The 12,825-nt window shown below is 38.3% G+C and overlaps 1 protein-coding gene across 15 annotated transcripts in view; it reads left to right on the forward strand.

Moving 5' to 3' along the window:
- Window positions 1-12,825, forward strand: part of SYT1 (synaptotagmin 1) — a 360,596-nt gene that overhangs the window by 315,556 nt on the left and 32,215 nt on the right. The gene's annotated exons all lie outside the window — the stretch shown is intronic.

Genomic DNA, 12,825 nt, shown 5'->3' on the forward strand with positions numbered 1-12,825 from the left:
CCAATATACTAAAAAGGTATGCAAAGGGGGCAGTCAGTCACCGGGCTGGTACTTGCACACAAAGAAGACAGAACGATTACCTACACTGTGTTTCCTTGGGAACCCAAACAAAAAAAAATGTACTTTGTTTTATTGCAAATCCAGTGACAAACATGCTTTGATGATTCATATTTAAATCTATTCTCATTTTCTTGCCGTGTGGTGGTTTTTTTTCTTTCTGATATCTGGATAAAGCAAATGAATACTTTTTTTTAAATCTATATAGCTGCTCCAAATCATTCCATTACTTCCTCTAGTTTTAATTGCTTTCCATGCATAGGAGACCCTGAATCTTGAATAACCTAAGCCATACCCTGATTTTAGAAAACAAATTTTGGCTCTGTTGGCATCGTACTTCAGCAAAGAGCACGGTCCCCAGGCGTTCCATTGCTGTGCATTTGCATACAGGTTTGCTTTCTGCAGAGCATTCGCAGGATAAGCACTTTGGCTTTTCTTGTTTACATGCTGTTTTCTGTATTTTCTCTTTGTTTACAATTCCAGCGTATTTGAATCCTGATAGGTTAAATGCAAGGGAAGACTAGCATCAGCCACAGTGCTGCTGCCTGACCTATCCAGCACACGCATCTTGCTTTTAGAAAAGCCCAGTCATTTTTCACCAGCACTTTGAGGTACATTCAAATCTGCTTTGGCATCTGTCCAGCCCTGCATAATATCAAGCAGGGGACATCCTGTCTGAGAGAACAGATTGTTAGTTCAATTATATTCCTGAAATCGAGTTAAATTTCCATGAAATCTGCTTCAAATGTGAAGAACCCTAGGGGAATGGGGGCTTTTTTGTTTGTTTGACTTATAATATAGCAATCAGGCATAGTAAATGAGTTGCATTGTATAAGCGCGTGTTCTGTGTGCTGTTTATGGCTGTTTATCTCGTGTTTGATAACAGGGTGAAGTAAGTAAATTGATAGTGCTGCCATCTATAGACAAAAGAAGTTATTGTACTCAGCTTGATGAGAAAGGTGGAGGAGCTTGGACTTCCAGAAGTTTGTTAATGTTGTTATATTGTAACCAAAGAGAATATACAAAAGCTCTAAACTGCTTCTCAATATGATTAATAACAATTCCTCATTAATGATGATCAAATTTATGTCAGTGGCCTGGGTTTCCAAAGTATGACGCAGTAATTAAACAGTCCTTCAGTAGCTTTGGGTCAGACTTGATTACAAGCCCTGTCTCGGGACCATCGCTAATCTTACTGGACTGAGAAGTGTATTTTGCTAGTCAGGATCATGTCTGATATCTTGAAAAAAATGGTAGCCTTCCTGTAACGCATAGTATTTCAGTCCATTTTTTGGTAAAAGGACAGATGGTACAATTTTTCTGGCAGAGATCCAAGCACCATATGGTACAATAGTGTTCTGTATTAATTCCAGTGTTGTTTCAATGAAAGATAACGTTCTGGTCAAATGCAAAACGTCCATGCTCAGTTTTTGTATTTTTACCTTTGTTTTTCTCTGTTAACTTTTATTTATTCTCAGCAGTATAAAAGCCATCTTCTCCATCTGCCAGTTTTATCTTTCCACGTACGCTGAATGTTTATTTTCCTCCTTGTCTCTCAAACTGCATACATATCTTAAGAAGTGAAAACTGGCTGTAACACATAGAGTTAGATTCTGCCATTCCACAACATACCAATAAGACACATTTTCAGATTGTCCCACTGATTTCCATCAGGTGAAGTTTCTGTTTTATCATGTAAAGGGTGATAGAACTCAGACTTCAGATTTTTTAATGCTGTTTAAACAAAACATCTACATGGCCACAGAATTAGTAAAGGCTTTGGCTATTGCTGGAGTACTCTGTGTTGACTGGATGTTTGTTCTGCTTGTGCATAAATGAATGCCACCTTTTTGCCTCTAGGAAACAAGGAATGTTGCCTGTCATTGTCTGTGTTTTTTATTTCTTGTCAACAATTTCTATGTGAATTTTATATGGGGATAATAAAATAGTCTGAATAGCACATATTCCAAAATTATCTGCAAGCCATATTAAAGAGAAAAAGCACAGCGATTAGTGTCTCACAAACTAATCAGAATGAAAGAAATAAGGCATATAAGCAACAGTAAATCACTTAATGACTTAATCAGGTTAGCATGATAAATAAAGATAGTCAGCAAGATGGAAAAAAAAACCCTAAATAATTACAGTGAAAAGTATTTGAAAGCAATTGCATGCAAGCTGCCAGGAAGGCAAAAATTTGGGGTTCATAAAAGACACAGAGCGTTGCCATGTATGCATCACCAAAGACTGCACAGTCACATCACGGTTTTGACAATGGTCATAAAACACAAACCACTGTAGAACAGCACAAGATTTTCAATAGCCACACTAAATCCACATAAAGCTTGCCTTTTCCTCTCCAAAGTCCTGGTAAGCTGGGGCATTAAAATTGGTTCAGATGCATATTTTCAAACTCTACATCAACAGATTTGACAGCATATGCTGACATCAGACCTCCAGTTTTACTCTGTTATGGGCATGAAGCTCAATAGATAACATACTAATAAATTAAAGGCAATGAAGGGCAAGACAAGCCTTGCTAAAATGATCGGGAACTTCTGCTAACATTTTTATTTCAAATAAGGACAATTCATGAATTTGAACTCCAGTGGATGACAGGAGTTTTGGATTTCTTTCTTTTCCAAGCATAAATAGACTATTGGTACATCTTTATTTGTCCTCTTGCATATGCAAAAAAGTGGCATTCAGTTATTCTTATGAGGCAGATGATTTTTAATAGACAAAATGAATAACCATATACAAACAACTTTGCACTTAACTGTGGAAGAAAATTACTAAGTAAAATAGTGAATTTTACAGTGATTTTTTAAGAACAGGAGTGTAGAAGTATGGCCACATTTTTTAAGTCATTTATGTGTCTTGAGATACAGAATTAGAAGTCAGATGGGATTTTCAGTAGTTCTCTGAAAGGTTCTTAGCTATGTACTTTTGAAAATCCCATCCATACTTAGGCTTTTAAATACATTGTAAACTGTACTTTTACCAACTTTTCCTGATTCAGTCAGTCACAGTGACCAAATTTTCACTGAATCAGCAGTTCAGGGCCAAGCCTTGATAAACTGAAAAGCAGAAGGTTGGTGTCTTAGTTATATCAAAACTCTTTTACGCAGCTCTGAAAGCACAGAGAACCTGTTAATGTTTTTTTCAATTAATTGGAGGGCTTAAATTCAGAAAATACTTTCTAATACTGGAGGCTTCATAGATATTTTAAGGCTTAAGCTAATGCTTACCTGAGTCTCTTAGATGTGCAGTCAATAGGGAAATGACAGAGTGCATGTGAATTTAATCATCTACCAGGTGACTTGGATAGCCAAACGTGAAAAGGAGCATCAGAAGAAAAAATGTGCATATTGCTTATTCTCTTGAGCTCTTTTGTCCAAAAGCTGATTCCTGGATGTCAATGAACCATATAGTGCTAGGTGATAAAAATATTTAAAGAGCTTAGACTAGTAAGTACTCTTGACTTTCTAAGGCATCAAAGCAAAACCAAAAGAGAAAAAACTTCAACTGTATTTGTCTGAGAAGTACCTCTAGCATTTCTCAGGGAGTCTCTAAACATTAGTATTCCAAATGGCTCTGCAAATGCAGTTGCATGAGGCAGTGGAGATATGGGTAGCATGGGAACAGGACTAATTTAGTAGTAGCTTCTGCTCTGAACGTTCAGAGAAATCTTACTTTCTGGTCCCCACTTTCGTGTATGCTTTGCGGGTGGGCTTTAACTCATAACTTCCTTATCTAAAATGCTTGTATGATCCCAGCAAAGTAAAATCTCATAAACTAGAGACCTTCATCTGTCCTCATCCACCAAAGTGTTCTAACCAGTGGTTTGCAAAGTCAAGACATTTCCTGCCAGATGTCCTTGTCCCAGGAGCCTTTCCTTCTCATATAATTGTGTCCAGATTCCAGAAGAGGGTTTAATTTCCTAACCACCAGCAAAGACTATACCCTGGTGCATAGGAAATGCTCAGAGGAGGTGGAGGATTAAATTCCCTCATGTTTAGTAGGAACAGGACCAGGGTTCCTGCTTCCCTGGTGCATGTTCTGCCCATGAAAACCTAGTTGTCAGAACCACCACCTCTGTTTCCAGGGACAGCTACATTTTTTTACCAAGCATGCAAAGGCTGTCCTTTGTGCAAAGCTTGGTCACAGCCTCTCAGCATGAGCTGAGCATGCCAACCAGGGTGCATCCCAGAGAGACCTGAAGTGTGCATTTCTCCATATCCCTAAATGTTTAGGGGAATGAGGGCATCTCCACACGTTGGGTGACCAAATGAACATGTTCTGTAGGAGGTGCGGTGGTGTGATGTTGGACACTTAGAAAAAAATATTTTTCCAGAAAACATGGACAGCTATGTCCTCTCACGTGCATGTGTAAGGTCTTTTTACATTTACTCTTTTTGGTACCCAAGCTGTGCCAATGTTGTTCTGTATGCACCTAAATGCTACTTTGAGCCTTAAGGTTAACTCTTCCCAGATTTGCTAATAACTTGGTTTTGACCATATGTAAAGGTATTTGGCTAAGTTTGACCTTGGAGAGCATTTCTTTGTGCCTTTGTTTGCACTCATATCATCTCCAGTGTGGGACAGGACTGCCTCTTATTGTATGGAGCCAATGTCCAACTGAAAGGGGCCTCCTGAGTGCTACTGTGGCAGTAATAACAATAGTAAGTCTTGAATTTCCTGATTTTTCCCTCCTCCTTCCATCTGTGCTCAGATCCCTTTCTTCCCTGGGACTGTTGTATATTATTTGTATCATGACTGTAATTAAGATCTCCAGTCAGTTTGATCACGCTCATGCCCTTAAAAGCATTATACCACAAGCCACATAGCAGAATTTTAAATATTCTTCTTCCTTGCCATCACCCGAGCATGAATCAGGAATATAGTGGATGAATAGGAAATAGTAAGCACTCCCTATGAGATGCATAGAGTTGGGTATTTTCTCAGGGGGGTTCACTTGTTTACAGTCACTGCTTGTGGTATGCAAGCCTGCGAACCAGTAGCCCAACACAGTTTAAAAACTCATAGCTGAAAATATACTCCACAGCTTTTTATATTCACAGAAACTGAGGTGCACAATTCTCCAGTTCAAATTTGTAACAGATTTTTTTTCACCTTATCTACGTACTCAGTCTCACTGACTGAATGGAGGAGCATCTGTAGATTTCGAAGCAAATTTTGGTACATCTGTAGCTGAAACTGTCTCAAGTTCCCATTGAATCAGATAATTCTTATCAGATATCCTGGAAGATGATAAGAGGATCAATGCTGTCAGCAAGTCCAAAGCAGCACAAAAATACAGTTCAGTGAAAAGCAGCTTCATTGTAATGCAAAAAACATCTCGGTGCCCCAGCCGTTCTGGGAGTGCGTGTGCAAGAGTTTGAGTGATTTGAATACAGGATTCCTGATACACTAATTTCTGCCACGTATGAGACCCGAAATCATTACTTGTCCCTGTAGGGTAAATGGACCTGCTCATCATGCAGGTCTTTGCAGAGATAATGTACACACCTGTTTGGAAGATTTAATAGTTGTGGTTGAAATACCAGGTCTGAAGCTCAAGGGTTAGGAGGGATGGTTAAGCTTTAAAATCACTTGGAAGCAGCTGATTTTAAGTTGCCATGGCAAAGGATTTTCAGACAATGAGAAGCTTTTACATTAATATCTTTGTAAGCCTTGTTGTGATAGAATTGTCTCTGTGAGAAGCAGTCTCTTTCTTGCTCCTGCTGACACACACACACTGATAAAATCATAAAGTAATTATATAGTGCTGTAATGATTTTGGAGTTCCTTTTCGGAGGGTTTTGCCACTGGTTTGGAGATTCCGTCTCTGGTAGATTTTATAATAGGAACTGTATTATTCAACAGTTTGTTATCAAAAAATTATCAAGAAACCCCTTATGTTTGCAAAAAATACCAATGTATGGAAACGGCAATAATTTTCAATTGTGTTAGTCTATTAATTTTGAGCAATAACTGAATAAAACCTATCTGCTCTTTACTTTTCTTTGATTGCCTTTTTTTGTTTGCTTTTCTTTTTTTTACTTTGTGGCTGTCATGGCTTGAGTTGTTTGCAGCATATATTTTGCAAATAGGTTCTGTCATCCTCCTGTCTTCCTCCTCAGTAGCCAAAATATAGGTCTGAAAAAATGCATCCCATGTAAGATTAGGCTGAGATAAGAAAAGAAGCTTATCGGTAGGGGGAAATTTGTGCAGAACTTTGCAGGGATTTATTCTGCTTCCCTTTTGGGAGGAGAGAGCGTAGTGTCCACTCTTCTCAAGACAGTTTGGAGTTGTCCTGGTTGTTGCTGGTTAGATTTAAGGTTGGTCTCTTCGACTGGGAGCAGAACCAGGGCCCATTTTGGTGGTTAGCCAGCTACGGTTGGTCGCTCGTGTGCACACTGAATCTCAATGCAGAGGACTGAAGGCCAATACTATTACTGCTGTTTATCTTTGCCAGCTGCCCAGAAGTTGACAACTAATGCAAAAGGTACTGGTAGCACATTCTGTATGTCAGAAGCTGGGAACGCTTGATACCTGCGTCTGTTCGCTGCCACCTCCCAGAGGCTAGCTGCAGTCTTGGATGTTTTGGAGATAAGTTTTCAGAGATGCTACTTTTCCTGCCAGCTGCAGAGACAGTCAGGATGCAAAAGGAGAAGTTTACAGGCCAGAAAAGGGCTTTGAGGAAGCAGCACCGAATCTCTAGCTGCTCTGAATCTCTGACATTCACGCCCAGTGTCGCTTTGTCATAGTGAAATTTAATGGGCTTCAGGACATAAAGTGAGGTGTATTTGTTCTGAGACACTTTTAATTAAGGTTTTTATCACATTCTTTTTAATTTAATTTTTACTTGACATTGACCATTCCTTGTTCAGGATTCTGCAGGTCTGGAAAGCTTTCAGATAGGGCTTTATTTAATTGGAGGTTTTTCAATGTAATTATTAGTTGTGTATTACATGGGAATGAAGCTGATTCTTTTAAGTTAGCACAGTATAAACGCTTCATACACTCAGCTGCTATGCTAATGCACAGGACTGGGATCGGCATTACAATACATCATCTCCACTGTCTGTACTGCAACGCAGACGGGCTATTTACTCAGTTTAGCAACAGCAGCAGCACACAAGTAATTGGGGCCTGACAGTTCTCTGTGGGTATCATTAATTTAGTGCTAGATTTTAGTCATAGGAAGTACCCAAATGCCATAACAACATACAAACATATTTAAATGTAAACAGATTGATTGGATTACGTAAATGGATCGATCGCATTAATCTCAAATCCATATATTTTTAGACATGCATTGTTAGTTATGTGGATGCATGGAGCAAACTGATGCACATGTATGGAAAAGAATACTTTGTACAGCAGTACGAGCTGTTAGTTGTTAACTCTTTGAAATCAGCCAAAATATTTAAGCTCAGTAAAATGAATAATATAGGAAAGCGTTAGAGACAACTGAAATCATTCACAAGATTAATGATGTATTTGAAGGTCCCCAGAATAAAATAGCCCAAAGTTACAAAAATGGCAAAACTAAGTTGAGAGAGGATTTAGTAATAAGTGAGGGGGGAAAAAAACAGATATGAAATTAAGGATGCTGAATAGTGGGTGGGTATAAGCTCATTTTATGTAACAAGATAATTTAGAAAGTGAAATACAAAAATAGATGGGAAACTAAGAAATAACCGCATTGCAGCTTTCGCATATTCACAGCTCTTCCAAAAAGCTTGAAGTCTGTAATTTAAAGCAGCAATGAGGAACTATTCACCTGCTATGGGAGCACAGCAGGGCTTAAATTCTCCAATCTTTCTCCCATCATGCAACTGAAAATACGCTCAGCACACGACCAAAGAGCTGGTATCCCCTTCCTATCTGTTCACAAGCTGTGGACAGAAAACACTGTGGTCATAGGATGAATGTGCTTGTAGTCAGGCCATAAGAGGAGCTCTGTAAGCCCACATGAAAACGAATAACAAGAAGGATGGCGTGCAGTTCTGCAGCCCTTGCCCCACTCCCTTCCCTCCCGGAGGACATGTAGAGAAGACCTTGCAGTCCAGGCTGCTGAGCCGTGGATTTCCTGGAGGTTTCAATCCAGACACTCCCCAAACTGCAGAATGGCTTTCTAGCTTTCTGTTTGATTTTTATTCTGCAAAGCCACAGTCCTGTCTAAAGACCTTGGCTGGTTTGAGCTGGAAGTACTGGAGTATGCAAGGTGGCCATTTATTTGGGGGAGGGAGTCCTTTGCCTTAGGGTAAGTTTAGATTTAAAATAACTGTATCCTTTTAAGAGTAGATAGTGCCAGTACTTTTTGAAATTGTGAAATTGGGTTTGCATCTTCCAGAGAAATCAGTTGCAGTCCTATCTCTTTGATATAGAAAAGCAACGGCAATTTCTGCTGAATTGATTCTCAGAGGTAGGAAGCTATGAATCACCCAGTAGTGGTAAAGGGCATCAGCCAAACAGGCACCTAGCCAAATGACTAGAAAATATTTTTCAAAAGCTTTTCAGTTGGCCAAATGTCACTGAATCACACTAGATATATCCAAGGAAATTTGCACTGCCAGGACAGTGTTTTGGTCTGTCATGGTGTCCTGGTTTTGGCTGGGATAGAGTTAATTTTTTCCTAGTAGCTGGCATAATGCTGTGTTTTGGATTTAATATGAGAATGATGATGATAACACACTGATGTTTTAGTTGTTGCTAAGTAGTGCTTACACTAAGTCAAGGACTTTTCGGTTTCTCATGCTCTACCAACTGAGAAGGCTGGAGATGCACGAGAAGCTGGGAGGGGGCACAGCCAGGACAGCTGACCCCAACTGCCCAAAGGGCTATTCCATACCATATGGCGTCATGCTCAGCATATAAACTAGGGGAAAGCTGGCTGGGGGGGCTGCTGCTCGCGGACAGGCTCGGGCATTGGTCGGCTGGTGGTGACCAACTGTTTTTCAATTGCATCACTTGTCTTTCTTGGTTTTTTTCTCTCTCTTTTTCTTATTTTCCTATTATTATTATTATTATTATTATTATTATTATTATTATTATTATTATTATTTCAATTATTAAACTGTTCTTATCTCAACCTGTAAGTCTTCTCACTTTTACTCTTCCAATTCTCTCCCTCATCCCACGGGGCGGGGGGGGGGGGGGGCAGAGACTGAGCGAGCAGCTGTGTGGTGCTTAGTTGCTGGCTGTGGTTAAACCATGACACATGGGCACCTGAGAATACATACAACTTCATGTAGGTAATAGGAACAATATTGCAAAGCTGATCATTTCATGATTTAAAAGATTAATCATGTAATGTGTAAGATTTTTTGGAATATGTATGGAGCAGCATACCTGTTGTAATAATAATGGAAGTGAACATAAAAGAGTGAGTATGGTAGAAAAATAATGCTAGAATAACTGCAGCTGGAATTCATAGTTATGCCAAATGAAGGCATGAGCAGAGACGTGGGTTCCAGTTTGTTACACTCAGTGCTGTGGTCAATAATCTATAGTGTACAGCTATTTATGTAGTAAATAAAAACCTGCAAATACTGCTTTTCTATTACTATGCAAATCCCTCGTGTGGGAGTAATGCTCCTGCAGGAGTGGTGCTGAACAGGTGCCATCCTCCCTCACTCCCACACTGTTTCCAAATCAGAATAATTTGTAGTTCTTATAACCAAGACTCCCTGGAAGAAATGAATAAACATTCCCCCTGTACAATATTAAATTAGCATTCTGCATCATATACGGCCAATCCTACAAGGCATATGCATGTGTATGGGATAACTGTATGTATACATCGAGTTAATAAAGAAGGATGCAGAATTTTGTCAAGTATTGACAGTATTTCAACTTAACAACTGGAAATTTCTGATTTAGGATTAAAAAATTAAGACTATGACTATATCACCAGAGCACTATAAGACATATGTGAGATTTGTGTCATACTTTATAGTAAAATTCAGAAATCCAAAGTACGTCACTGGTCCATGGATGCTTGGGGCTCATGAGTTGGAGGAAAACAGTACCAAAAATCACATCTATACCCATGTACTTGGTATCATACTGTACCGTTATCCAACATGGAAAAAAAGGATTCCACGTGGTTGCTTCTTGTGTGATAAAACAAGAGGATTGGGTTGGAGGTAGGGAAAATGAAACTGCTCCATAGCTCAGTGTATTACTAGGTTTATACTGGAAACCTAGTAGTTCTCTGAGCAGCAGTAACTTGCATCTGGTAGAAACTTGCACTGTGCCTGATTTCAGGGAGTTACAGGGATACTAAGAAAACTGTTGCCTGGTGCCAGTAATTGCAAATGCTTTCTCATCTATTTTGGCTAGGTGGCATGCTTTATGAAAATTTGTGCAAGCCATTTTTGTAATGCTTTTTGCATGTTTTCCTCCTTTTCTCATTTTTATGGCTTCTCCAATAATGATGCCAGTTTATACGCAGTTCAATTCTTTTGGATTAATCCTATTTTTATAACTTTACAAATTACCTTGTGAATGAAAGACTAAAACAAAACTTTTACATAAAAATACTTTTATTTTGAAGAACTTTATATCCACCTTTTATAGTGCTAGTTTAATATATGCGACTGTACAGTACCATCACAGAATTGGAAGAGTGACAAATACCTTTATCATGTTTATTCTGTTTTCATGGCATATGTGAAAGAAATGTGTTACTTTTTATCTGATACCCTTAAATGACATTCTCCTGACTTATGCAGATGATTTTTTTTTTTTTTTTATAAAGGGTGTTTGATACCAAAATTCTGAAATACTGTTTGGTTATTCTCCTTTTACAACTGATTCTTATCTTCAGAGCGTGATTTATGGACAGTTTGAAATATGGATATTGCATGCCCAACTTGGAGTAAGCTAAGCATAACTCTGAGAGCTGCTAATGAATACTTTTGTTCAAGAATGCAAAATAAAAACGTCTTGTTTTCCTTATACAAAAAAACCCCACAAAATCTGCAATGCAATAGTAGTTGACACTATCCCAACAGTTTAGCCTATAATTCTTCAATACAACAATCAAGTTGTTACTGCTTATTTGTACACAGTAGTCTTGGTTATGGATCAGGCTCCAACTCGGTTAGACTGTGTAAAGAGACAGTTTATGATGGTAAACTAGCAGCGTTGTGAATACTAGCCCCCAGCTGTGAGTAAATTCTGACTTTCATGCCATGTAAATATTGCCATGCTAGTTCAAGTATCAATCATAGTATCAAGTATCAATGAAAAAAGGCAGTATAAATTTTCAGGTTTGGTTTAAAGGAAGAGGATTGCTTACCTGATTTGTCCTTTCTACCTACCTGTTTCACTTGTGGTAGAGTGCTACTAATTACTAGATTTTATTTATTCCACCACAGAAGAAAAAATTGCATATTGTTGAATATTTTCAGATAAATTATCTAAACTGATATTCTGATTGTAGGTTTGAGATGGAAGAGAAAAGGTGTATACATATAACATTCATAGTTTTAGGCTGTGTTTGTATTGCTGGCTGTTCAGGGCAGGGATTATCTCCTGTTCTGTTTGTACGTGCACAGAAGATAAAACCTATTGAAAGAAACCTAATGAAAAAGACATTTCTGTATATGAATGACTAATGCTAAAATAGATGCGATCCCTTTCTAGAATTGTATTGGTCTCAAAATGAGCCTCCAAGCAAATTTCTGAACATCAATTTGAACAGAGGCTTGTTCCAGCTAATCGTATGCTGCAAAAGAATCTTGAAAACAAGGGAAAAACATTTTTTCTAGTCCTGTGTAAAGAAAACTTGAGAGCCTGGTGCTAGTAATTTGAAAAGGGGAAAAAAAAGGAAAAAGAAAAAGGCAAAATCCGCAGGTCATTAGTTCTAACATATATCAAGATGATGGCCAACAGCTAAAATGGGCTCTTTTCATTATTTTCTATACATTGGTAGGATTTCCAAGAGAAGAGAAAACTTCCTCTTTTAGAATTACTGCAATCTTTACTTAACCTCCGAGTATAGAGAATAAGAATTTCATATTATTATGTGACTAAGAGAAATGAGATTAGGAAATAGCTAAAGATTCTTTTGGTTCAGACTGCTCTGCTTGTTGTGCCAAGCAGATCCTTAGACCGCCCGCCTGGGAGTGCAAAATACCTTAGAAAATGCAACGCAACAACCTGAGCCTATGTATGGTAGCTAGCTGAAGCTAGGAGCGGGGCAATACAGCACAAGAAGAACTGAGATGACAACAGCCTTTGGGCTAATGTGCTCTGGCATTGAGAACCCTCATGAACTAACAAGTATTTTAACCATTCCGAAAATATTCTACTCTGCCCCGCTTAAGCACTTTAAATGGCTATGAAAATGCTCATTTTGCTGTAACCAACATATTGTGGAAATGTAGAAAACAACCACTAATATTTTTTTCTTTGTTTCTGCTAAAGGCAAGGGGTCTTTTGGATATTATGATAAAGTTCCATTTCAACATCCTTAAGTATTCAAATTGAAGAGAAATGAAACAATGTTTGTAGAACATATTTTAATAATTTAGCATATTATGGTCATAGTTGTATGAGCATTATTTCTAATAGATTATGCGCTAAGAAAATTAGGACTGTATGGAATTCAGTCAGTAATACATTAGCAGATTCCCTTACAAAGACAAGATGCCATAAAATTTCAAAAAAAATGCCTACAACAGTAAACTGAGGCAGAGTGCCTTTCTCTATGGATTTGCAGTATATCTTACATCCTGAAGGAGATAT

The sequence above is a fragment of the Mycteria americana genome, chromosome 1 (assembly GCF_035582795.1).
Source record: "Mycteria americana isolate JAX WOST 10 ecotype Jacksonville Zoo and Gardens chromosome 1, USCA_MyAme_1.0, whole genome shotgun sequence".
NCBI lineage: Eukaryota > Metazoa > Chordata > Aves > Ciconiiformes > Ciconiidae > Mycteria > Mycteria americana.